The 25681-nt window shown below is 46.0% G+C and overlaps 1 long non-coding RNA gene across 1 annotated transcript in view; it reads right to left on the reverse strand.

Moving 5' to 3' along the window:
* Nucleotides 1–25681, reverse strand: part of LOC142574303 (uncharacterized) — a 35343-nt gene that overhangs the window by 849 nt on the left and 8813 nt on the right. The window contains exon 2 of the long non-coding RNA XR_012826487.1: nucleotides 16959–17022. This is a non-coding gene — a long non-coding RNA (uncharacterized LOC142574303). The remainder of the gene's footprint in view (nucleotides 1–16958; nucleotides 17023–25681) is intronic.

The following is a 25681-nucleotide window of genomic DNA, read 5'->3' on the forward strand; positions in this document are numbered from 1 at the left end:
ACAATTCGACGACCTAGAAAAAAATTTGAAACGAACAGTTACTATATTTAAAGCTTTTCTTTGAAATGCAACATACCCCGTCAAATTGGGTGCAGTGGTTGTCGAGAAAAACGAAGCTTTAGCTCGGGTGCTCCTATCTAAATACATGTAAAAGAAAAAGTCGTTTTTCTCGTCAACCACTCCACAAAATTTGACGAGGTATGTTGCATTTAAAAGAAAAACTTAAGACCTAGTGACTATTTGTTTTGAATTTCTGATTTAGGTTGTCAAATTTTCATGAAATATTGGGAAAATATAAAAATATAAAAGTTTACGGCGATATAACTCAGCAAAGAATAATGATATCACAATTCTGTGAATTGCCTATGATAGTACATCTAAAGTGGACAAAGTGATACGTTAGACATGAATCTAAAAAAATTCAGTAATATGGAAATACAGCTTTTTCAGAACCCTTGTAAACCACGTAAGAAACTCATGTACGATATATATTGACATATCGGATTTGTTCGCTTTGAATGATCTAATGAATGCCGGTTACAGAACCGCGATATCTGTCCTTGATGCAGACCTATTAAGTTGTAAACTTCGTGCTTCTATTTCTTTCCAAAGTTACAAATTTTTGAAAATCTTTTCAAAGAATTTCAGGCCCTAAATAGAAATTCCGTTTCCAACAGTCACTAGAATTTAAGTTTTTCTCTCAAATGCAATAAATTTCACTAGAATCGGTTGGCGGGTTATCTCAGAAAAACGTTTTCCCGTTGTAGATGTATTTAAATAGGCCGCGTCGGAGTTGGGCACTGTCTAAAGCTTCCTTTCAATAAATGAAGCGCCAACGGTAACGGCATACTAAGAAAGAATAAAAGACACGGCAAAGCGGCTTGTTCTGTCTTTTGTTCCTTCTTAGTGTGCCGTTACCGTTGGCGCTTCATTTTTTGAAAGCTATGCACCAACTAGTCCCGCAACGTGTTTTACTGTAATGATTCCTCTCAAGAGTGATTGTCGAAGGTGAAAAAAAAGAGGAAAAGAGCATCTAATAAAAAAGAAGGCGGCTAAATCGATCATGCACCGCAAATATTGGTAAAGGAGGCAATTAAAAAGGCAGCATTGGTGGTGAGGAGACGCGGTGGAGCCATCTTCCAGAAGCTCCCGTTTTACGTGGTCTGAGGTATAACACGGTGCGCTGTATACGCATTTCTTGGCTGCCGGCCCTCAACTGAAACACTACGCAGGCGCCCTCGTGGACGTTTCTGTTAGTGCTTTCAAAATGGGGAAAGTTGTTGGCTGCAAAAAAATTTTCTGTGAAAACTGAAAGCACGGAGCGCTTACAAACGCCACATACATAAAATACAACCAGTGGTCACTGTGTGCGTATGTCCCAACGTGGTGCACCAAACCAGCTTCTTGTGCGAAAGAAGCAATTGTTGAGAGGATGAGATGTGAAATATACTCTTGTTGTGTACTGTCTGTACAACCGAAGTCAATGATGACTCAATACAGCTATCGCGTGGACGCGCAGGGAGCGATTGTGTATCTTTGTTCATGTACGGCAGTGCTCGATGCTTCTATTTTGCTGTCGTCGGTACTGGCTGTGTATTTGCTTGCAACTTTCTTTGCAATATCTCTTTTCTTGTTGTGGGGAGGGGGTGCAGAACAAACGTTTTTTTATGATCACGTGTGGAGCATCCCCCCATTCGCCCTGATCAGGTGCAAGACACGAAGAGGTGTACCTTACTTTGACGACAAATTCGAATTTCTATGTGGTTTAATGAAATGATGCACTATCAATCATTTAAACCAAGTGTTGAAATTACAAAAGGTGCAACTGAATTTGCAGTCATATATGCTTAGCAGAAATGCCAAGATTAGCATCATTTTCGAAATATTGGTTTGAACATGCGTTAAAGCACGCATTATTGTTGCGGTAATACTGCGAACTTTGAAAGTTCTTATTTAACTGTTCACATGAACGCCAATATATTTCGTGTGTGATTTTGTAGATAGATATGATCCAAGTCGCCCTAGTTTTGGGAATTTAGTACATAGGCACATCGCTGGCGCTAAATTTTGCCATTTCAATGCGTAAAATTATTTGAATAAGAAGGTTTATTAGTCAATACTCTAATTAGCGGCCTGAAAATCGCAATTTATCATGGTAGTAATGTCTGCATCTTTAGGTGACCAACGCGAAGAGCCTGAATTGCTCTTTCACAGGTAATTAATTTAGAAATGGTTCCATCTAAAAAGGATGAATAAAAAGTGTTATATTTCAGAAGTGTTTGCACTTGATATTGTTACGCGGACGAAGGATTAAGAACCGGAGACTGGCACAACAACTTGGCGGGAAATAATTGGCGACAAAAGCGGCAAAATAAAGAGCTGACATGACGAAGCGCAGTTCTGTCCACTCTTTTTCTTTTTTTACCCTTACCGGGTGGTATTATACGTATTCACATGACGCTTCTTTGTGACGGCGTATGAGCATATGACAGGAAATAAGCCGAAACAATTACGAAAGAGGAAAAGGACGACTGAAGATACGAGTCACACGGCGCGCCATCTTGGAGCAAGTCAGTCATCGACCGAGTCGGACTCTTCTCAGTTTTATTAAATGTAGTTCGTCGTGCAAGACGTCGAGTCCCTTCAAGTGGTACCAAAACACGTCGGAACACTGAGCCACGGCGATGTTACAATGTCATCGCCGCCGAGCGTATCGACCTACTGACGCTGATCAAGGGCGCCTACCTTCGGCGGCTTCCAGGGCGGACATCAAGGTACGGAGCCACTGCAGTCAAAATGCAACGCTGAACATGCGCAACTCACGCGGCTGATCAAAGAAATCGACGGAGCGATGGCCTGCGCCGAGAGTGAAAGAGCGCCTGCTGGCTCTGCCCACCGACCTGAAGAAAACAGGCTCAGCCATATTATCGGGGCTCCCGGGCATGGAAACAGACAATGAATATGAACGCGAAGTCGACCACGACACCCGAGCGGTCGCCACATCTGCTAAAGGCAATCATCACTTGTGCAGCTTCCGAATCCGTGTCGGCCAACCGCTGCGACAACATCGGCCCCAGTACAGAGTACACAGCGATCCGCCGTCCCCTTACCGAGTATAGAGCTGCTGAAGTTCAATAGCCGACCATGGCCTTCTTTTACCTGAGTGCGACAACAGTATAGATACTCAGATTGGCAAATCTAACGTGAGGAGAGTTTTTAGATATCTTTTATATTGAAGCAGCTTCACATCAACGTTTGAATTCGCGCATTAGATAGCTGCGGACGATCGCTTGCAGTTCCTTAGGCAAATATTTTTCTCCGTGAACACGTAAGCAGGATGTACTGATGTCGCCCCAAAAAGGGGATATTAAAATTAGGCATTTTCTGAGCTGGCCAAGCTCGGTATAGCGACCAGTCGCCTGCGCTGTTCCCTCAGTCAGTTAGCCTTTCGAGCACCGGCTGGCAAAGAGCTTGCACGAGCAAGTAAAACCGCTGAGCAAGGCGGGCTTTTCCAAGCAGATCATTGCCTCCGTGATAGAGAGCCTCCTAAAGGAGGTCAGGTCCAAAGGAACAAAAGAAAAAGATCTCAGGGCTCAATAGGTAAACGGCCAGCAGTTGTCCCGTATAGGTGTGTCTTGTCCATCCACCTCAAAAGGACAGCCGCCAACTGCGGGGTTTCCTGTGCTCTCAGCGATGGACAGGCTGGCTCGTATGTGCCGAGTCGTAAATGATAAAAAGCGCAAACTGTCTGTCTGCTCAAAAAAGGCACGGGATCTCTTTTAATGTCTGCACTACAGGGGTTGAATAGAGCATCCCCCTATCATGTGGCAATTGCTACGTCGGCCAAGCTGGGCGCTGCGTAAACGACAGACTTGGGGAACATCTTGCTCAGGTACGGTCATTAGCGGGATCCTGCCACTTTATTTATTTATTTTGTATTACACTCAAGGCCAGGAGCATTGCAGAGGGTAGCATTAAGAGTAGTTTCACTTGGTTAGAAGAATGTGGTATGTTACAATGAAAAGAGGAAATAATGATTCCTGCTGGTATACAATGTTAGCTAAGGCCCAAACAAAAATGAGCATAAATCAGGTGAGGGAAACTAGGCAGTGACATTGTTTGGTGAGTACAAAAAGAGCTGCTACTTCAGTTTCACTTTCAGTTTATTATTTCTTAACTACAATGAATGTGTAAGAGACAATATACAGACGAGGGTCCCGAAGTCAGAAACTGCAACGGGACCCTCGGAACCTCGATACAATATTCGGTTCCTTTTCATAATGTTAATGACTGGTGTTCCATTGTAGTTAGAAAGAATGAAATGAACAGAATTATTTTGAACAAGTTCAAGATAATTAAGTTAACTTTACACGAATTTCAAACAGCTGATGTATATTCTAGTTTTGGGCATGTCAGTGTCATATACAGGAGTAGCTTTAAAGTTGGCGGAGCCGCATGAAATTTCGGCTCAAAAAATCCCAAGTCTGGTTGGCGTTGTTAATTATGTAAGCAGTATGAACAGCCCAAAACAGGCTGCTCGTACTCTGAACTCCAAGGTACTTGCCGTTGTCAGCGGATTCAAAGGCAATGTTATTCAGGTAATACTTAGGCAAGGCACGTGCCACCCGGGATAATATCATTACTTTGCATTTCCTAGTATTGAGTTCCATTAACCATTTGTTACACCAGCTAGAAATCATGTTTAGATCGGCCTGGAGAGCAGATATGTAATCGGAGTTACCTATTTTGCGAAAAACAACGCACTCGGCGAAAAGGTGAATATTTCAGAATATTTATTAAGTGAGATCGTTAATACACATAAGAAATAAAAGAGGGACTAGTAGAGGACGTTGTGGTACACCTGAATATACTTTAGTGACCTCTGTAAGCGATGCGAGTGCCCATCCTTGTTTCACAGCACACGTGTTATGGGAAAGTACAAGGACAAAAAAAAAAGAGATTCTTGAGGTCACAACACCAAGAAAACTGACCCATAAATGTATTAGCACTGCCTTTATTTTACTGACAATGGAAGAGTACGAAAATGTGCGTCGAAATGTATGTGATACACTTCGGAGACGAGTGGGGTGAGCGTGTGTCAGGATTCTAGTTCTTTCGTCTGCTACTGCGTGCCATGTGGATGCATTTACCGGAGATTAAAATCAGCTGAAGACCAGCGTCCTCGGAGTCCTGTCCTCTTACTCTCAGACATTTTTCTGTTTATTCAAAAGCTCTCAAAATGCACCCGTTCTGGGAAAAGTTTGAGCAGCTCCTTCACGGCAACGTAGAGCTGTCCGATCACGAAATGCTAATTTGTTTGAAATCGACTCTGACTGGCGACGCAGAAACCACTATCGCTGGGCGAGGACGCTCGCGATATACTTCTGAAACGCTTCGCCAAGGGAGATTTATTAATTCAGACGCACGCTATTCAACTAGCTGATCTACAGCCTGTCGCATCATCAATCAATCTCTATCTCAATCTCAATCTCAATCAATCAATACAACGACACGGTACAGTCTCAGATCCGCGGCCTGAAGCGCTAATGTCGGAAGACGGATATTGTGTGCTTTATCCGGCCTTGTTACGCTTCTACATGCCATGTCACTTGAATATCACAAGAACTTTCATGTACCATGGAACAGACGAAAGTGAAGACGCCGTTAAAGCTGGACAGAACGTCGAACATGAAAATGCAAGTCTGCTCTCTATGCTGAAATTGATCGCAATGGAGGTTGAGTCCCGGGAGCGTTCTGTATTCCACATGTCCGTCAAAAAAAAAAAAGAAAACCATGCCCAATAAGTCGGCTGCAGTCAAACCCATACCAAGTGGAGTGACACACGCGAGCCCGTCAGTTCAAACGCCGTCACAGCGACATCGTGCTACAACAGCCGTTCTGATATCATTTACTAACTCGCCTAGCAACAGTAAATTATGCTTCCTCTGAAAACGACTGGCGCATGGGACAGAACTCTGCTTCTTTAATATCTTGCTAGACAAAAAGAATCTACTGAAAGCAGGGGGACGACCGTTCCGCTGCACGCTAGACCACCACATGTCGAGGAGCTGCCAGCGAATGGTTACCTGCAGGACATGTAATAAAAGACATGCACAGACGATGTACGACGCTAAGTTCCGCAACGGCACCATTCTGAAGTCGTTGTAGAACCGATAACAGCTTAAAGCAACATGAACTTGAGCTTCAAACAGTCACGTATACTTGCAGGGTGTTGTGGCATGGGCTGCAGGAAGAAGACATCAGATACTTGTGCGGATCCTTTTGACGGAGGCAGCCAATGCACATTGGTAAAACAGGAATTGGCAGAGAAGTTTCTAGGGCACTAATGTCTCTCCATAGGATTTTTCGGAGAACACAACGCCGGAAAGGCCCTGCCTGGATCGAGTACTAATCAAAGTGAGCTCCGTTCACATACCAGAATCTGTGGTCGTTGAAGCACTCGTTATGACGCATATATGCGACCAGCAGCTATGTCGTCCGCATGCAAACGTCATGCACGATTTGGAACGCACAGGATACTAGTTCAACCCGCCGTGGTTGTTCAGTGGCTATGGTGTTGGTCTGCTAAGCACGAGGTCGCCGGATCGAATCCCGGCCACGGCGGCCGCATTTCGATGGGGGCGCCGTGTTTTCGCGAAATGCGAAAACACCCGTGTACTTAGATTTAGGTACACGTTAAAGAACCCCAGGTGGTCAAAATTTCCGGAGTCCTCCACTACGACGTGCCTAATAATCAGAAAGTGGTTTTGGCACGTAAAACCCCATAATCTTAAATACCAGTTCACCGAAGTAAAGCACACTAAAGCTACGGGATTTGTCGACATCTTTATAGGTAGGGACTGCCACTTATCTTTGGTAACCTGTAACGGGCAGAAGATAGAGTAACAACTTAGAGCCTTCGAAACGAAGCTTAGAAGGATGATGGTGATGATGAAGCAACATTTACTGGGCTCGGAATAAATCGCTGGTGCACGCAGACACCAGAAGGGGTGGTTCCCTAGTTACGGGGCCCATATGTTTCCAGCAGCCCCTGGCCCCTGTCCGTCAGTGTGAGCTAACTCGGTAAGGCGGGGCTGGAAAACAAGGTCTCCCATCGCTCAAGGGTTTGGGAATTGGGGGTGTTGGTGGGAAGGGGAGGAGGGGGGTCTTGAGTTCTGTGCACTCTGCCAAGACGTGCGGTAGGGTACCCTTTTCTCTTCTGCAAAAAGGACAGAGCATATCGTATTCCGCAGGGTACATGCGGTTCATGAGTACGGGATGCGCAAGCGATCCCGCCTGCGCTTGACGCAGGATCAGTGCGAGGAGAAGAAAGGAAGGAAGGAGATTACATGTACAAGTAGCCACATGCGCCACCAGCGATCATGCTCTGAAGCCTTAGTGCTTAAAGGGCCCCTCACCAGGCGCCATAGAAAATTTTGGTTATACGCTGGAAGTTGTTACGTGTCCTCTAGGGCGTGTTCTGCCGCAAAAATTTTACAAGTCGGCTGAATAATAGCATAGATAGAAATATTTTAGTGCCGCGAACACATGATTGCAGCAGGCGTGCTCCACTGCATAGAGAGACTCTCTCTCCGCGCACCTCATTTAGCTTCCGCAAGCGAAATTCCTTCCCTGCGTTCTCCCCTGCCGGGCCTCGAGGATTGCGTGACGCATACGTCACGGCGATGCGCACTTCCGCTGGAGGCGTTGCGCGCGAGCTGTTATCGTTTCGTGCAGCGTACAAGGACACATGACTAGCCGTATAATTCAGTGCTACACAAATACTGAGACAGAAAAGTGGGTCGCAGAACATGATCACGCGCAGCAACACGGTAGAAAATGGCATAGTTTCGGTACCTGCGCACGTGACCGCATGACCGTAGGAACAAACAAATGAAGTGGAAGTACATCTCTCTTGCTTTGGTGCGAAGTGAAGAAAAAAAAGCACGCAGACGTTCCGTTTGTGTGTTTTACAATTTATCTAAACTTCAATTGCTCAATTCAAGCAACAGATCACAAAAATACGCAGATAGTGACCTGAATAATTCTCGAAGTCACGTGTCACCACGAGCGACACCACACTGCGGACTCGAGTACGTAGGCGCAGGGATGCGAGTACGTCATCCTCCGGTTTGGAGCGCAGCAGCCGCGAGAAGGAAAAACGGTGTTCGGTTTGCAAATGGATGTCTTTCCGCGGTGCGTAGCGATGTAATACTTTGCAGGCACGATCATTATCACGCATTGTATGCTCAGCGCTTGTCAGCTCAAAACGGCCAGATCTGGTGAGGGGCCCTTTAAGACATCGGTTACCGACAGCAGCCACGCGTTTTCCGTTAAAAAAACACACGGAGCTCGAAACGCTTGGTATAAAGGAAACAGAGCAAGCAACCCCTGAAGATCCGGTATTGAAGTCCTTTAAGGAGAGAAGAACCATTGAAAACAGTCATTATGCGGTATCTTTACCATGGAAACCCACAATTATTTCGGACGGCAACAAACAGTCGACAAACGTCTTCATCAGTTGATTCGAAAGCTTCCACAGAATCTGATGTTTCGACAGGACTACAATACTGCTATTCGAAAATACGTCAACTATGGTGTGGCAGAGCTTGCAACGCACGGTAAATCAGGGGATTCTACCGGCAATTCTACTACATGTCGTACCACGCAGTCGTTCGCAAGGATCGTACATGAAAACTTCTAGTGGTTTTCGACGCATCGTCTCACTTCAACGGAGGACATTCTCTCAAGGAAAGTTTGATTTCCGTCCAGAAACTTAACGCTGACCTTATCGGTCTTCTTCGGCGGTTCAGGAACCGTCGCATCACTTTGATCACCCATATTGAAAGGGCCTTCTTACAGATCATCATCCCCCCCCCAAAAAAAAAAGAAAAGAAGGGATAGAGGTGCCTTACGACATTTGGCGCTCAAGAACTTACTGACCCAAGAACAGCCCTTGCCTAGGATGAGCACGTGACGCATCACTAAAGAGCCGTTGGGAAAGACGTGCATTATCTTTATCTTATCGACCACTATTTAGCATCATCTTGAGAAGATGGCTCCGAGGTACGCGGGCATGGTACAGGAGCTCCGCAATTCTGTTTAGGTAGATGAAATTTTGACCAGCACCAAAACGCCTGAGGGAGTGCATAGATTGCGCTCTGAAGCACCGCAACCTTCGAAAGGGCTTCCATGAATGTGGTCATCTAGCGAATTTCGATACTCGGTGCTAATTCAGTGCAGCTACCTGAATTACCTTCGACAAATCACTTGAGTGCTTAAAGGGCTTGGATAAGTGTGACACCCAGTCACCGACACGTTATCGTTCTTTCCAGAAAACGTCACAGAATTTGCCCATCAAAGGACGAGCTCTAAAAGATTCATGCTTGAAACGACATCACGCCTTTATAAAACAGCGGGGATTTCTGACACCATTTACGATTCGAGTGAAGATATCCCCCCAAAAGCTCTGGAAAAGGCACATCGATTGGGAAGACCAACTGTCAGAAGAAATCACTTTCCTTCTTAAATTCATTCCGGCATGGTGTGTCGCGACGAGGCCTACTGAGTAATGGATTTGGACAGCGTACTGATATTCAAGAGGACCAAGAAAGAACTAGGCCAAATAAGAAAAGCGACACGAACCAAAGAAAATACTTGACTACTTCTCACACCTCAAAATCTACTCGAAGTTCGTCGAAGACTGTGCGCCGTGGTGGGGTGAATTTTGTGAGCAGCTGATCAGGTCCGTGAAGCTCGCACCGAAGAAAAGCATCAAAGCGAAACGTCTCAGCGCAAGCGTCCTTCAAATTATTCTGACAGAACCAGAGGCCATTGTCAACTCCAGGCCGATAAGCTACGTATGCAAGCACTGCAAGGATCCGGAGCCTCTTACTCCAGGACATTTTCTTGTTGGGAAACGTATGACGTCTTTGCCGAATTCAGGCATCGAAAAGTTACAGACAAAGGCGTCACAGTTACTTCCGCTATGGACACAACGACGAGCGCCATGACTTACGCTTCGCGAACCTTGGTCGAAAGAGTGCCTGTCTGAAATAGAGCTTCCTACAACAAACGGGCTGCTTCACACAGGATCAAAGTCGGGGACCTTGTTCTCCTACACGGCACTTGCAAGCCCCGGCCAGATTAGAAGATGGGACTCGTTCTGGCATTGTATGTAGGACAAACGGACTAACAAGATCACATCCTGTGAAACTAAGCCGAGCGAACAATATCAAGAGAATGTGCAACACTTGTAAGCGCTTGTGTGTGAAGTCGACTAACTTTGAGCATGGTGCAGGTAGCTGAAACTTTTAAGAAAAAAGAAAAAAAGATTACTAATGACACGAGGTCCGCGGCGCGTTATCTTGGAGCAACCCAGCCACTGACTGAGTTGGATGCTTCTGAGTTTCAATAAAACATTGTTCTTCAAGAGTGGCGTCAGGTTCCTTCGGTATAAGAAATCATTCATTAGCCAAACCTTCCGGGAGAGCTTCAAAAATGCTTTCGTTTTGCAGTTATACGAACTTCGTAATGCATGGGAACATGCGATTGTCCTTCGCAATGACTTTTATGTCTTCCATCCATGTCTTCCATGTCTCTGTATTTATTGTAGCTAGTTAACCATAACAGCGATTAGCCAGTGGTGGCAATGGTAACCGCCAGTTGGGCGCTCGCCCTCGATATTAACATCGAGTTGGCGCAAATAGCAATGATCTTCTAAAAAATTTATAATAGTGATTTGGGGTGCAGCATTGTCTCCGAGCCTTGAAGACAGGGGAACTATGCGAAGTATGCCGTCTCTAATTATTAAGGCTTTGGGCTTGTCGAAATGGGGCTAACTCTCCGAGATTTCTGGTACTTCGCAGAAGCATGTTGTTCTTCATTCGTTACTGGAAAGTAGCGAATGAGGTGAGTCGGATACAAACATGTAAGAGGGACTAAACCATTCTTATGTAGCCTTTATCGTGTCTATGTAACTATGAACGCATTTTAACATCGAATACCATGCTGTCGTGTCCTTTCGACATATATCTCTTGTGGCCTGGCCGCATACTATGCTTTAATGTGAAAACTGTATTTTAGTAAAGCTTTCCTGTGTTGTAACTTTACAGGTATGGGCCTCTCCATTTACCCTTATTACGGTGTCGGTGAGGATCAAGCAGAGCTAATAATTTTCCCCTGATTTTCTCTGGAAGGCTGCATGCTAACGCGGAATTTGGCGCACCGAAGCTCCGTGACAACTGCAAACCCTGTGATATAAGTATTCATAAAGAGTAAAGCAGTGTGTCGGTATCACCCCAGGACATTTCTGTGGTATCTTCACGAGAGCTTCCGAATTTTAGAAGCATTAAGAGGAGACAGTGTTTTCACCCACATTAAGCCAGTTGAACTGTCCCTGCAGTTTACAGAAGCCTACGAGAAAAGGCTGCAGTTTGTGCAGCCTTTGGGCTTCCCGATTGTGCATTTGAGAAGAAATGGTGGCATTCTCCCCGACGCCGTTACATCGGTGGTTACACAGGGCTCGGTGTTCGGACTCCTTTTGTTTTTAATCTATAACAATGCAATTCCTTGAACATGACGTCATCAATACGGCTGTTTGCGCATGGCTGTGTTGTCTGTAAGAAAATAATAGTATGTGCGATGTGGATCAACTGCAGAATGATTTGCAGATTTACAGATGATGTAAATTATAGAGTATGCATCTGAACACTAAAATATGTGTGAATCTCTCTTTTAATAAAAACAAAAAGTCAGTTGTAAAGTATTATCACAAAGAATGGACTACTATCAAGATCCTAACTGCATAAATATCTGGTAGCGCTATTTTCTTGAAATTGTATACGGAGTGCACATGTGAATGAAATGGTCGCAAAAGCTGGCAGGGCGCAAGGTTTTATTCAGTGCCACCTCAAAAGGCCAGAGCTTTGCTTTGAAAAATACTGCATATTTAACATGCGTGCCGCCGATATTGAAATACGCTAGTCCCCTTTGGGATCCATGGGAGGTCACTTTGATTGACCGTTTAGAAAAGCTATAAAACCGAGGGGCGAGATTTGTTTTGGAACAAAATGACATAGGGGAGAGCGTCACTGCAATGAAGCATGAGATTGACGGGATCATCTTTCTTTGCGACGACGAAAATTGAGACTAAAATTGTTTTCCGAAGTGTATAACGGCAAAACTGGAATTGACAAAGAAAAGTACTTTATAAAAGTACACTACGTCTCAAAGCGTAATGACATTGTGCAGAAAATTAAACAATTACATTGTAGGCCGAATCTGTTCGTGAATTATTTTTTTGCGAGGAGTCTTACTGGCCGGGAGGGGGCAGCGGAACGGTTTGTCTGAAGGGCAAGAGTGCGCTGTAAAAATGAAGACGTGTTTTTTGAAATGCTGTAACCCCCTTGATATGGCGCCTTCTCTCAACTCGGGGAGATGTCTAAATAAAGAATCAAGAAAAAGAATGTGCAGGAGGCGATATCACCATGCAGTTTAAAAGCACCTATTCAATAGCGCATCTTTAGTTAAATCCACTATGACAGTAGCGAAAAGGGTTTTCTCCCCCGAAGCCATGATACGGAAAGAAAATAAAGTAAATACGGCCGGTTTACACTAGAAAGACTCCACAAAAGCTTTTATTGAAAGAGTCACTCACCGCGAAGCTCACCCTCCCTTCATCGTCCACTGAAAGCTGACACTTCAGCCCTGCAAGTTTGTACGCGTAGTCTTGCCTTATTTAAATGGCACGAGTGAAGCGCTAGCGAGAAAGAAGAAATGCAGGTAGGTGAAAAACCGGTTGCCGTTGTGAGTCTCTGATTAGGACGAGTTATATTACTGAACTCCTAGAACTTACTGCGACCAGACAATACTTTTCATGATCTAGACGACGAGCAAAACGAGCACAAGGTGAAAGCGGGAGCCTATGATCTAGTTGTGTTGTCTGGCTGCAACCTTGCTATATTTCATATTTTCGAGCTGGTATATAGCTTCATGTGACGAGGATAGAAAGACTGTCCGTCTAATCTGTGCGTTTGTTTTATTTGTTTACATGTACGCCATTGACTTGTATGGCATACAAGTTCAAAAACGTTACAATCTGTTTCGCTACGGCAGGGACCCATGGAGGCGGTTAAGACAAGTTCGTACGGAAGCGGCAAGTTCGGCCGGCCTGCCGGAATATGTCACCTATGGCTGTTCTAATAGGTCAGAACAGATAGGGAAGAGAAGGCGTCGGCACAGGAGGAGAAAGGCGGACGCGGTCGAGGCGTCAAGAATCAAACGTGCGAAGCGCCAAGGCGACAGAAGCAAAGGCGCCAAAGTCAAGATCCAGCCGAAGACTGAAAATGCGAAGGACGGTAAAGCTTAGGCGTTTGATGAAATAAGGGATCGGCGTGACGCACGTGGTGAAAAAGAGAGTTTCGCGAAGATTCAGGCGTAGTAGCCGTGGGTTAAACGTATCGAGGGCGTCTCGTTGTAAGCAGAGGGACAAAGGGAAGCTTATTGTAGGCTGCTACAATAAGAGCTGGTCACTCGCGAGGGCAAAAAAAAAAAAGGCAACTGCCTGGCCTAGGAGAACCGTGCGCGCGCGGGTCTGTGAATGTAGCCTCCTAGTACGCGAAGGCTATCCTAAATTTGCAGCTACGAGGAGCGTCAGGCGAATTAGCGGCTTTGACCTTCTTCGCGACCGCACTTTGCGAGAACCCCGGTAGGCGCGACCCCCTCGAGCTTGTCTGAAGGGATTTGTTAAGGCCTGAACAAGAAATCAGGAAGAAGCGTTGCAAATGGTTTTGTTCTTTTGTATTCATGTTGTAGTAGATTACTTGCACACGGAACGTTTGACAAGACGTAAGGAATACTACAATCTTTTATTTAGGTTATTAGCATTTTCGGCTCAGGCTAGTTGCGTAGTTTCAAGTGGAACGTTTACATGCCGACAGGTATAGAACTGCAAGGCAAACAGGTTCTTTAATGCATATAGTTTGGAAAGTAACGCGCAAGTTGATAAGTTGCGCTTGAGCGGGAGTTCATAAGGAGTCATGTTTGATGTGGCAGGAGTGCTTTTGGAGGCACGCTTTGTAAATAGCGTTCATGAGCTTTGATTTCTTCGACGACATTAATCTTTCGGAACGTTTAAGTTCGAGGAACTTTTGTTAGACAGAAAGCATCGTTGGTCTCTTCTGCTCGTGGTATAGAAGATTTTTAAAATTTAGTTTGCTTACTCACATAAAAACGTGACAGCTGAACGCTGGAGAAGGGAAAGCTTCAGTCTTTTAGTTTCTTTTCTTAAATGGAGATGAAGGCTGAAGATAAAGAGCCTCAATGTAAATTTAGTTACGACTTGTTTTGGATAATCCCCACAATTTTTTCGAAGTTTTACTCGGATTTAATTTATATCCTAATCACGCTGCGTCGTATTAGGATCATTTAGAAGTGCGCTAGAAGAAAAGTGAAATAGGTGAGGCCTCCTGAGCCAATTTAGGAACGTGACAAGGATTTCAGATGGTTTTCTCTTTTGTTGATTTCGCAATTTGGCGTTAAGTAATGATCATGTATAAACTGCAGCGGTGGCGTAGAGGTAGATCATCCGCCTCATGCACAAGAGGACCGTGGTTCGAATCCCGATGCCGCGCAATTTTCCACCGGATAAAAAAAAAATTCGCGTGTTGATAAAATTGCATAAACAGGCCTGGAGTGCGGACTTATCCCGGTGACCAGAACCGGTAACGCACTCCCTCACCAGAGCAGTACTTGGCCACCTTGGTGCAGTACTTGGCCACAACCTCTTATACGTATACAACAATCAACCCCCGGCACTCAGTCCCCAGCAGCTGCGAAGCAACTGACCACGGCGGCGGTCAGACCTGTGACGCAGCAGAGGGTGCTAAGAATCTCTGGGTCCGGAAAGGCCGCCATTGGAATCCGAACCTGGCAACGTTTAACGCTAGAACGTTATCCAGTGAGGCGCGTCTAGCAGTGCTATTGGAGGAATTAGCGGGTAGCAAATTGGATATAATAGGGCTCAGTGAGGTTAGGAGGCCAAACGAAGCATAGACAGTGCTAAAAAGTGAGCACGGCCTGTGCTACCGGGGCTTAGCGGAGAGACGAGGACTAGGAGTGGGATTCCAGATTAATAAGGATTTAGCTGGTAACATAGAGGAACTCTATGGCATTAACGAGAATGTGGTAGATCTTGTGAAACTTAATCAGATGTATAAACTGAAGCTAGTCTAGCAACGTTGCTACATCCAGTCATGATGACCAGGAAGTCGAAAGCTTATATGAAGACGTGAAATCGACGATGGGTAAAGTCAAAACAAAATACACTGTACTGATGGGCGACTTCAATGCCAATCTAGGCAAGAAGCAGGCTGGAGACTAGGCAGTAGGTGAATATGGCATGGGCACTAGGAATAGCAGGGGAGAGTTATTAGTATAGTTTGCAGAACGGAGTAATATGCGGATAATGAATACCTTCTTCCGCAAGCGGGATAGCCGAAAGTGGAAATGGACGAATGGCGAGACCAGAAATGAAATAGACCTCATACTCTGTGCTACCCCGGGTATCATACAAGATGTGGACGTGCTCGGCAAGGCGCGCTGCAGTGACCATAGGATGGTACAAACTCCGATTAGCCTAGACTTGAGGAGGGAACGGAAGAAACTGGTCATAAGAAGCCGATAAATGAGTTAGAGGTAAGAGGGGAAAATAGAGGAATTCCAGATTAAGCTACAGAACAGATTTTCGGCTTTAACTCAGGAAGAGGATCTTAGTGTTGAAGCAATGAACGAAAATCTTATGTAAAACTTATGTAAATCTTATGTAAACAAATGACAGGACCGGCGCCCCTCGAGACTAGCAAGCTGAGACTGCGATCAGGTTGACGTACAATATGGCAGGATCGGTGCGAAAGCTTTGTTGAAAGAAAGGGCCCAATGTAAAAGAAATATGCTCAAGTAAAACTCTTGCTCGGGCTCGTTGGTTCACGCTTGCGACATGCAGTTGTCACGCTTCCCACTACGATTCTTGACGCCTGTCATATGAACAAATTGGCCTGTCCACGCCGGAGTGAAGGTCAGTGCGAAGCTACGCTTCTTGTCACCTGTCAGCCGCACAGACTGGCATGACCACGCCGGGGATCGGAGTCAGCGTGCGTTCCCCCTACTTTTGTTTGTGCGTGCGTTTCCGATCCAGCGCACCCACAGGGGCACCAGGTCACAGATAACATCGGGGCACTGAAATGGGCAACCAGCTCACCGACGCCGGGATTGGTCTCCTGACGCCATCTGTCTCTTGACGCCGGATTGATGGAAACCGTGAACAATGACGATGCAGGCATAAAAAGCGGATCGTAGCAGCTGAGGAGGAGGATGCTGAGATACAATGTGACTCACACATGCTAAGACGCTACCATATCGTGCTCCGATAGTGGAGCCGTTTTGTTATCTCGACCATGTACCTTTTTGATTATATTCCTTTTTTCTTCATTCTCTTAAACCTTACTCGGAGCCCTTTTTCTCGGCACCTGGCACGGAACCATTAGGGGAAACTTCGTCGGCCGCACAGAACCTCGACTTCGCAACAGTGGTAGTCAGCGGCGACATTGACCTCACGCAACTTGACGACCGTAAGAATGCAGAGATAACAGTATTGCCTGACTGGTAGGCAGTCAGCGCGATGAGGTATTTATTTTAAATTATTTAACGATTTAGTGTGGTTGAGGTTCCAGGGAAATGCGGTTGATTATGTACATGTTTTTCTGAGTTGCTAAGTTATCCCGATTGTAACGCATAATATATCACGCGTCGTGCTGGTATGGACCGCAGGATGTCGCAAATATTGGCTCTTTGATTGTACACTATAAAGCTTGTTTCTTGTAGTTGCTTCATGGTGAAATTTCAACTGGTAGAAATAAATGCCGCTAGTGATCGTTTTGACGACAAACATAACTTCTTACGTATTGTCCGCAGTTCACTGAATCTCTCGATGTCGGCTCTCGAGGCGCTCGCAGACCCTCCGTTCTGTAAAAGCAAAGAACATACATAGTGATCACTAATTAACACCATGCAACATGGAATATTAAGATACGGTCCACTTTCAGCTGTTTTCTGTTATCTTTTTTTAATTAGAAAGGATTATACGGCTCATGAAGCGGTGAATCCGGTGGTGTGGCCGGAGACCGTACAAAAAATTGGAGGACGCTTAAGCTTCGCCTTCAAGAGTGGAACGCGACAGCGTTCCCGTCGACCCGCCAAGGGGTGTAAGACAATGGGCTACAGCGCAGCGATCACTTACGAGGCGCCCCGCATCGGACGCGGTGAGCGTCGAGCAACGGAGCGTTCGGCGCGGCTACGAAACGTGCGCCTGAGCAAGCGGAACGAACCAAAGAACTCGGTGTCTCAGAGCCCCGGGGAAACGATGCACGCCAGCCAAACGTCGTGATCGGCACGGGCAGAGAGATAGACAGATAGTGATCTAAAGAATGGAAGGATGCTTGATTCTGCAACCCGTGAGGGAGCAAGGAGAAACGTCGTCAGGGGAGAGGAGTCCGGGACGCGACGCGCCTCGCACCTGTCCCCGCACAACCCCAATGCACGCGTGGCGCGCCACCTGTCGGAGCAGCGCCGTACATTGAGAGGGGGTCTTCTGTGTTTGCCGCAAGATCGCTCTGCGTGTGCGGAAAGCGCTGAAAAAATGTAGCGGAAACGCACTTCGCTACTCGTGTAACTGCGACTTCTGTAAGTTACATGTTCATAATTACCGATATACACCGCAGTATAACTTTCTACGGCTCGTTTCTAAGGCAACACCGCATTCACTAGAGGTGCTTTTTCACCGCTTTGAAGCGTCGAACTCGTGGCTGAGTGGTAACGTCTCCGTCTCACACTCCGGAGACCCTGGTTCGATTCCCACCCGGCCCATCTTGCAAGGTCTTTTTTATTCATGAAGTGCCTGCCGGGTTTTATCGCTCACGGCCAACGCCGCGGACGCCGACGACACCGGCTTTTCTGCGACACGAGCTCCTTAACGCTGTCGCGTTAAAAGTCACGTGGTCACCGAGACGCGCTCGCGCCACTGCTTGCGCGTTCGCCATCGTCTTGCTCCATAGCTGGCTCCAATGCCGCTCATCATGCCAGCGTTCCCATAGGTGAAGTACCCCCAAAGTACGGAACACCAGAGCAGACGACATTGCGGCTGTCCTCAACAAGAGGAAAGAAAGACAAGGGAGGCTCGTGCAGCGAATGAGAAGGGGCTCGCGCAACGGAGATTGTTGGAACGCCGGCGCGACTAGGGCCACCGGGCCTACGGAACCCACATGTACCGGTGAGGTTCACTTGAACGGGCGTCCGTCTTCGGGACAGGGAACGTCTCGGGTTATTCCACGGCACAAGACCTGGGAACGGCCTACTGCAGCTTCGAACCCGCATCTACGCGCGAGGTTCGGGACAGCGAGCGTCCGTCATCGAGACGAGGAGCGCCTCGGGTCGTCGCCTTACACGAGGCCTCAGGTTGGCCTGCTGACATCTCGGGAACCCGCTTCTACGCGCGAGGTTCGAGTGACCGGGCGTCCGTCATCGAAATGAGCGCCTTGGGCCGTCTTATTGCTCGAGACTTCGGAGTGGCCTGTTCGCGTCTACGGAGCTGTGGGCCGTCCACCTTTTCCTGCCTCGTGCGACTGCTCTTCCATGCCGGTCATCATCCTACCAGCGAGTGTTCCACCTCAAGGACTCTTGGAGTCTCACCACGCTCCGGACTTCAACCGCAACCTCGTGGGACTACATTTCTTTTTTTTGTCGTGTTTACGAGCAGCCTGACATGCGTGGTTCTAGTTGAAGGTATTCTTCGTGTTTATGTGCCGTCTAATATAATTGTCGTGTGTTTGCTAATCAAGCACTTTGTCCTCCAACTTCCTCGCGTCACATGCTTTGCAACGTGACGATCCTAACTACATCACATATCTGGCGTCCGCGACAGGATCGCTCTTACGCTATCGAGAAGAGCAGCACATTGCATATGCGTGTCTGACGGGTGAGGATGGAGACAGACAAGCTTACGGCAATTGGAAAAGAACTGGGGTTGACTGGCCCAGCACTGAAACAATGGGTAGACGAAGAGCGCGCACGCGAAAGAGAAGCGCGTCAAGCACGTGTGGCTGAACGCAATGCAAAAAAGAAGCTGATGCCGAAGCGCTAGCGAGATTAGAGGCAGAAAGGGAAGTGCTCGAGCTCAAGTTAAAGTTGAGGGAGTTGGATGCGACAGCGGGTAGCATGACTACTGGGCAGCTTACAGAGAGTGTGCACGCAGGTGTTACCGAGAGCTACCAAAGTCCGCACAAACTAATCCCAGCATTCAACGAAGGATACGATGAGTTGCATGCATACAATCAACGATTTGAGCGCGTCGCGAGGAGCCAGGGTTGGCCAGAAGACAAATGGGCCCTATCGCTGAGCCTCTGTTTGACAGGCGTAGCTCTAAGTGTTGTCGGCAGAATGGCACCGGATCATGCCATGGACCACGCGACATTAAAATAGACGCTCTTGCAACGCTTCAGGTTCACAGAGGAAGGTTAGCGAAACAAGTTTCGGTCTGCGAAACCCGATGATTCGGAAACTGGTAGACAGATTGCCGGTCGTCTATTGGGAAATTTTGATCACTGGCAACAAATGGCCAATACGGACCAGACATATAATGCTCTGCGGGACACGATTGTCTCAGAACAGTTCCTGTTGACTTGCCATGTGAAACTGGCAGTATTTTTGAGAGAAAGGAATTGTCAGGGACTTGACAAGCTAGCGGAAGCTATTGATCATTACCGAAGGCGCAGGGGTTAGCCAACCTTGGCAAAGGTAAAAACGAGAGAGAACCTAACAAGCCACCAGGTCAAGCTCGAACTCTGGAGCGACAAGAAGAGGAGGAAAGACCACGCTGCTTTCTTTGTGGTAAACATGGTCACGGAGCTGCTGATTGCTGGACCATAACGAAGGGTCCAAATACAAATACATCTTTTTGCGGAAAGTGCCGCCGCACTCGGCATAAGACAGGCGACTGCCCCGAAAAAGGCAATAGTATCGAGAAGGCTTCGTGCTCAATGCAGCAAGTAGATATGTCCAAGGTAGTTAACGTAGAGACGCTGACCTTGAGTCAAGTTCCCGGAAGTTCGGAACGCGGGAGAACGCAAACGCATACACGAGACGAAAAGTATATGCCTGCTGCAGAAGGTGTGCTTGAAGGACATTCTGCTACTGTCTTGCGAGGTACAGGATGCGACTCTATTATTGTCAAAAGGTCCCTCGTACCAGACAGTACGCTGACAGGAAAAATTTCCTTGGTCTGTCTTCTGGATTGTTGAAGCTACCTGAAGCAAACGTGGAGATCGCGTCACCGTTCTTCACAGGCATGACTCGGGTCCTATGCATGGACAATGCTTTATAAGATATTGTCCTAGGAAATGTGAAACGAGTACAGAATACCTCCAATCCTGACAATGAATGGAAAAGAGATCTGTAAACATTGAACGCTGCGGATGAATCATTTAGGGCAGAAGGTGGAAACTGTTCTACCAATGAAAGTCAAAAGCAAGTATGCTCTTTGGAGACAACGTTTTAGGAGAAAGTGTCATTGAAAAGTTAGAAATACGTATAAAACAAGCTGATTAGTTTTGTGAGAAGTGACAGGAAATTTGTCTTGCCTCTCAACAGATATAACTATGTGATAAAAAAATAGTGGTACAATGAAATTGCATATTTGCTTAGTGACATGATACATACTTGCAATGAGCACGGTGCCCGTGTTCACTATAATAAGCAACAGCTCATTCTTGGCTAGGTGCTTACATACATTGAACAGCTTTAATAGCTTACATTTAACAGCACGTCAATGCAAGGGTGCAAATACAAACCACTGTGATTCTGTATTTTATATGCTGACATGAAGCACATAGAATTTGATGTCTTCCCTGTTATCTACTTTTTACACCTAATTCTAGAAGTATGGCTTCCTTTTAGGTTAAAGAAAGGGGAAGAGAATCCCATGTTTAAGCAGTCATTATCGTTTAGGTGAATGCTCACGAAACCAGTTCATTAGAACCACTCGTGCCTCCCGAAGCGAAAGCAAGGAGCAATTAGGGCCTTTTTAACTGTGTGCACCGTGGTGCGCACCTTACGTCTTAGAAGACGGAGAGTCACTTGGAATCGCAAATTATTTTGAAAATGTAAAATTGTGGTTTCTCCTAAGAAATAGGCATACGATAGCTTCTGGCAGGTATTTGTTATTTTGATTAGGGTCACTCAATCTATTGCCAACCAAGTATGCTAGTGGAGGTAGAGATGCGTTCAATGCAAAGAACTGAGAGCATCTGAGTATAACACTTGTTCATCAATAGGCGGACGGCAACACATAATGTTAATCAAAAGCCTCTTAGTTTCAGGGCTTCTGTAGAAAATTTTTACTAGGCAAAATAAAATAAAAGCATTTTTGCACATAGTCAATTTGTGGACTTAAGATAGAGTGCACAGTGAGGCGATGTATTAATCTTCCCAGACACATATGTACTTGGCTTGAGACGAAGATTTTGTGAAGTGCAATAATTTTTCTTACTTTTGCGCATCTTAGCCACTTCAGTCGGAAAAAAGCTTTGGTTTCAGGTAGTAGGTTCATTGTGGAAGTATATGCATAGTCACATGCAAAATCCACATGCATGGAAGGGATATGTGAAACAGGAGAGTGCCATTCTGAATTTATGTTTTGTTTCTGTCTTTTTCGGCACCTCCTTACCTGTACTTATGCTTATGTTGCCTTTGATGCATCGCATCACATATAATTTTTGTTCACATTTGAAGCCATGCTATACTTGAGTTAGATTGCATATTGAATAATATAATAATATTTGGGGTTTTACGTGCCAAAACCACTTTCTGATTATGAGGCACGCCGTAGTGGAAGCTCCGGAAATTTTGACCACCTGGGGTTCTTTAACGTGCACCTAAATCTAAGCACACGGGTGTTTTCGCATTTCGCCCCCATCGAAATGCGGCCGCCGTGGCCGGGATTCGATCCCACGACCTCGTGTTCAGCAGCCCAACACCATAGCCACTGAAGCATATTGAACGAGTCGCAATAATTGATCATGTAATTATGCAAGCTGGTCCTCGGAAGTATAGCATTATTTCCATAATGGGAATGAAAAGCTATCATATATGACAAGAAATTTGATGCACAAGATTTAATGTCAATGCTCCTTGTAGTTTTATACTCATTTGCTACACACTAGATAATATTGTAAACTTAATTTTATTTATTTGTGAGAAAGTGTAACGGATCAATCCCGAGAGCATCAGGAAACTACTTTCGTGAGGAGGCCAACCAAATAGGAAATATGACACGCCTCTGTACCGCTTTGAGACAGGGCAGGATATTGCTGCAGAACCACAACAAGACACTCAGAAATAATGACGTGCAGCCCACACATGAATAACGTTATGTGAAATATAAGCAAAGCTAGCTAGACCTGCGGTCTCTCATGAGAATATAGAACACATTTCTAGATGCACTGTACTCTGTCAGAAACATCCACACGTTGTACAGGACATTGTCAAATGAGCTGCTCTCCTAGAATATGGCCCACAAAAAAGTTGCTTGCACAATTTATCTACGTTACCAGCCCCGTGCTTAGCAGCTCATCTGGTAACCTCTGCCATATAAGTGCACGGGTGTTGTGCCAGTAATGTGGCGCATATTTCTCTTCGATCATAGTGTCAATACTTTGTGAGTTTGCACACGTTTGTTCTATGTTTAACTTTCCATTGTACACCTTATTTTTGAAAAGGAGGAGCCAATTGGATATTAAAGAATATTTCTACACTGTAATACTGATGAAACTTTAGAGGATATACTTATGTTTTATTACAAGCTGTGTTCTAAAGCTCATGGACATCACTGTAATCTGCTTTATGTGTTAGTATGCTTCTCAAATTATTATTCAGTTTGTTTTGTGACTGATCAATAAAGATTTTGACCTTCTATGAGAGAAATTGTTTCATTTGAGTAACTCGGCGACTACAGATTACATCCCATTCACCAAGCATAAGTGCAGGAGCTGCTTATGAAGGAATAAAATATTTCCCACGTGTAACTGTGTAACTCTTGCGAATCCCTTCTAACGTGACCATGGATCTACACTGTGCTTTCACATTTTTCGGAAGAGTACTAGCACTCTGTTTGGGGGAGTAGGAACACTCGGTTTGGAGTAGAAGTCTCAGTTTGGAGGAGTAGAAGCGCTCGGTCTGGGGGAGTACTATTGCCCCTGTAGGGAGAGTATTCACACTCTGCGGAAGAGTACTAGCACTCCCTTGCGGTGGAGTAACAAAACTCTGTCACGGGGAATTGTCCTACTCTCTCTCAGAGGGGGTTGATCTATTCACAAAAGAGTGTGTAATATGGGACAAGCACACACTCCCTCAAAGAGAGTGCCCGGAAATCTGTTTGTTTTTAGGGTGTATAGTGCGAAAATACTCAAGTCTGCGCCCATTCACTTATTCTTCACATGTTGGCGATAGTGTGGGCATAAGCTTCCGTGCCAGTTGGGGTAATGTGTGCAGGTACTGTGCGCAAAATTTACTATGACAGGAAGCGGCGCTACTTTCTTTGTCATTGCTTAACGGTCCGTATTCACTCTTGCAGACATTCCGGGGCTGAAGCCCTTTCTTCTAAGGTTAAAGATACAATGCTGGTGGATGGAGCAAATTTCTGCATCCTCGAGCAAAGCCGTACATCTTGAAGTGCCGTACATCTCGAAGTTGCAGCAGCGGTACGCGGACTTGGGGCGCTATAATGTAAAACTATTCCAAACTTGTCTCTTCCAATTCTGCAATCAGCCCACCGGGATTGGTCAAAAACCTTATTGGACCACCCCCACTTCACCTGTCTGTCACGCGACGTCACGAAAACCGTGATAGCTCCCCGTCTCATATGACGTGTACACACTCATTGTGCACAATTTGACCGAACAAAAGAAAAATAATTATTTCTCATTCGACGCCTTTTTGCCAATAGCCCTCGGCTATTGGTCAAAAATTTGCGGGCTGCACTCACTTCATCTGCCTCTCACGCAACGTCACAAAACCGCAAAAAGTTACCGCGTCAAAGTTACGCGTACGCATTAAAGGTGCATTAATATGCCGAACAAAACTGAATTTTCTTCTGAACAGCCGCAGGCTGCCCCGTTGCGAAAGGAATAAAAGATGGCTAGCGCCGATCGCTCAGGCACTGGCTGCTCGCCCCTGCCGAAGAGCATGGGTTTATTTGCGTGTACTAAAACTTTTTGCGTGGCCGTGTAACGTTCTCGAGAACTTTAGGCACGTTTACGACCTCGTTCTGCCAACTTTTCTTTGCTGAGGATCCGTTTTAGCGTCATTCTTAAGCTTCCGTTGCACGCCGCCGCGATTGTCGACGAGCCACCGCAAGCTAACACAAAGCGGCACAATCACAGACGCCGGCACCACCCTCTTCATGCGGTTATTGATATTCAATGCAGTGGCTCGGCCCCATCGGATCCGTCTCCACTTGAGTACGCTCGTCGCCTCTTGTTTGCCAATTAGATAAGACAAGCCTCTCAGTGCAGGCAATGTTATTCGCTTTTCAAGCAAACAGAAGTGACCTCCTATGAACGAGGGGAGCATTTGATTGGTTGTTCATACAACCCTGCGGGTGACCGCCCGATACTTGCGTCCAGGGTTACGCAAATTTGACGTCAAGAGATTGTAATAAAAACATATTGGAATAGTTTTACGTTATACGGCCCTTGGCCACACAGGTTCATTCCATTCCTAGTCACTATATTTTGCTGCCAACTGCTGCACACGTCGTCAAACCACATTAGTCAATCTAGTATGATTGGAGCACAGTGTGTTAGGGAAAACTCAGCGGCATTTCTGACAGCTGAGTGCAGCGACGCAAGGTAAAAGCGGTAATGGTTTCGTATTCGTGCTCTCTCGCTGCGGCCACGTGCCGCGCGTCACCGAAAGCGCCATCTCGTTTTTCTATAACAAATTGCTCCGCGAAAAGGGTCAATATTCTCAGGGCAAAAGATGCTTGAAAATATTTTTATGTGAACTAACTTGTCGGCAGAACTGTGTTAACGCGCACCTATGCTGGCTTGGCGCATTTAGCTGGACGTTGCATCCGCGACGTGAAAGTCACAAATTCCTAGCTAAGAGTTAACTTTAAGTTCTGGGATAAGCCTGGAGAAGCCCCTATTGAGACATATAACATGATTCACTGAAATAGGGAAGAAGTATTATCCAGAAGCCGCGTCTTTTAATGTAACCAAATATACTGATAAGGCAGAGTTTGTCGGCTACGCTATCCCTGAGTTGCTTGCCCGTCAACATCACATACCGCTGAAGCTGCGATGTGAGGCAGATCCTGCATCCCAAATGCCTATTAGGTACTTTGCCGATTTCTACCGATGGTCCAATCTGACTTTTGCCGTCGAGCAGCCCTGTGAGCAGCCACGAGTGCACGAACGCTTAAAGCGAGCCAACTCTTTGAAACACTCGGTGCTTGCGTCTCGTGCCACCTTTTTTGTCTTCTGTCCTCGTGACAGCTCCCGCTTTAAGGTGTTGTGTGAGACTGCACAATCTCCGGGACCGGATCCTTTCCTCCAGTGCTTTCCTCGTAGCA

Source organism: Dermacentor variabilis, chromosome 3, assembly GCF_050947875.1.
Source record: "Dermacentor variabilis isolate Ectoservices chromosome 3, ASM5094787v1, whole genome shotgun sequence".
Classification (NCBI taxonomy): domain Eukaryota; kingdom Metazoa; phylum Arthropoda; class Arachnida; order Ixodida; family Ixodidae; genus Dermacentor; species Dermacentor variabilis.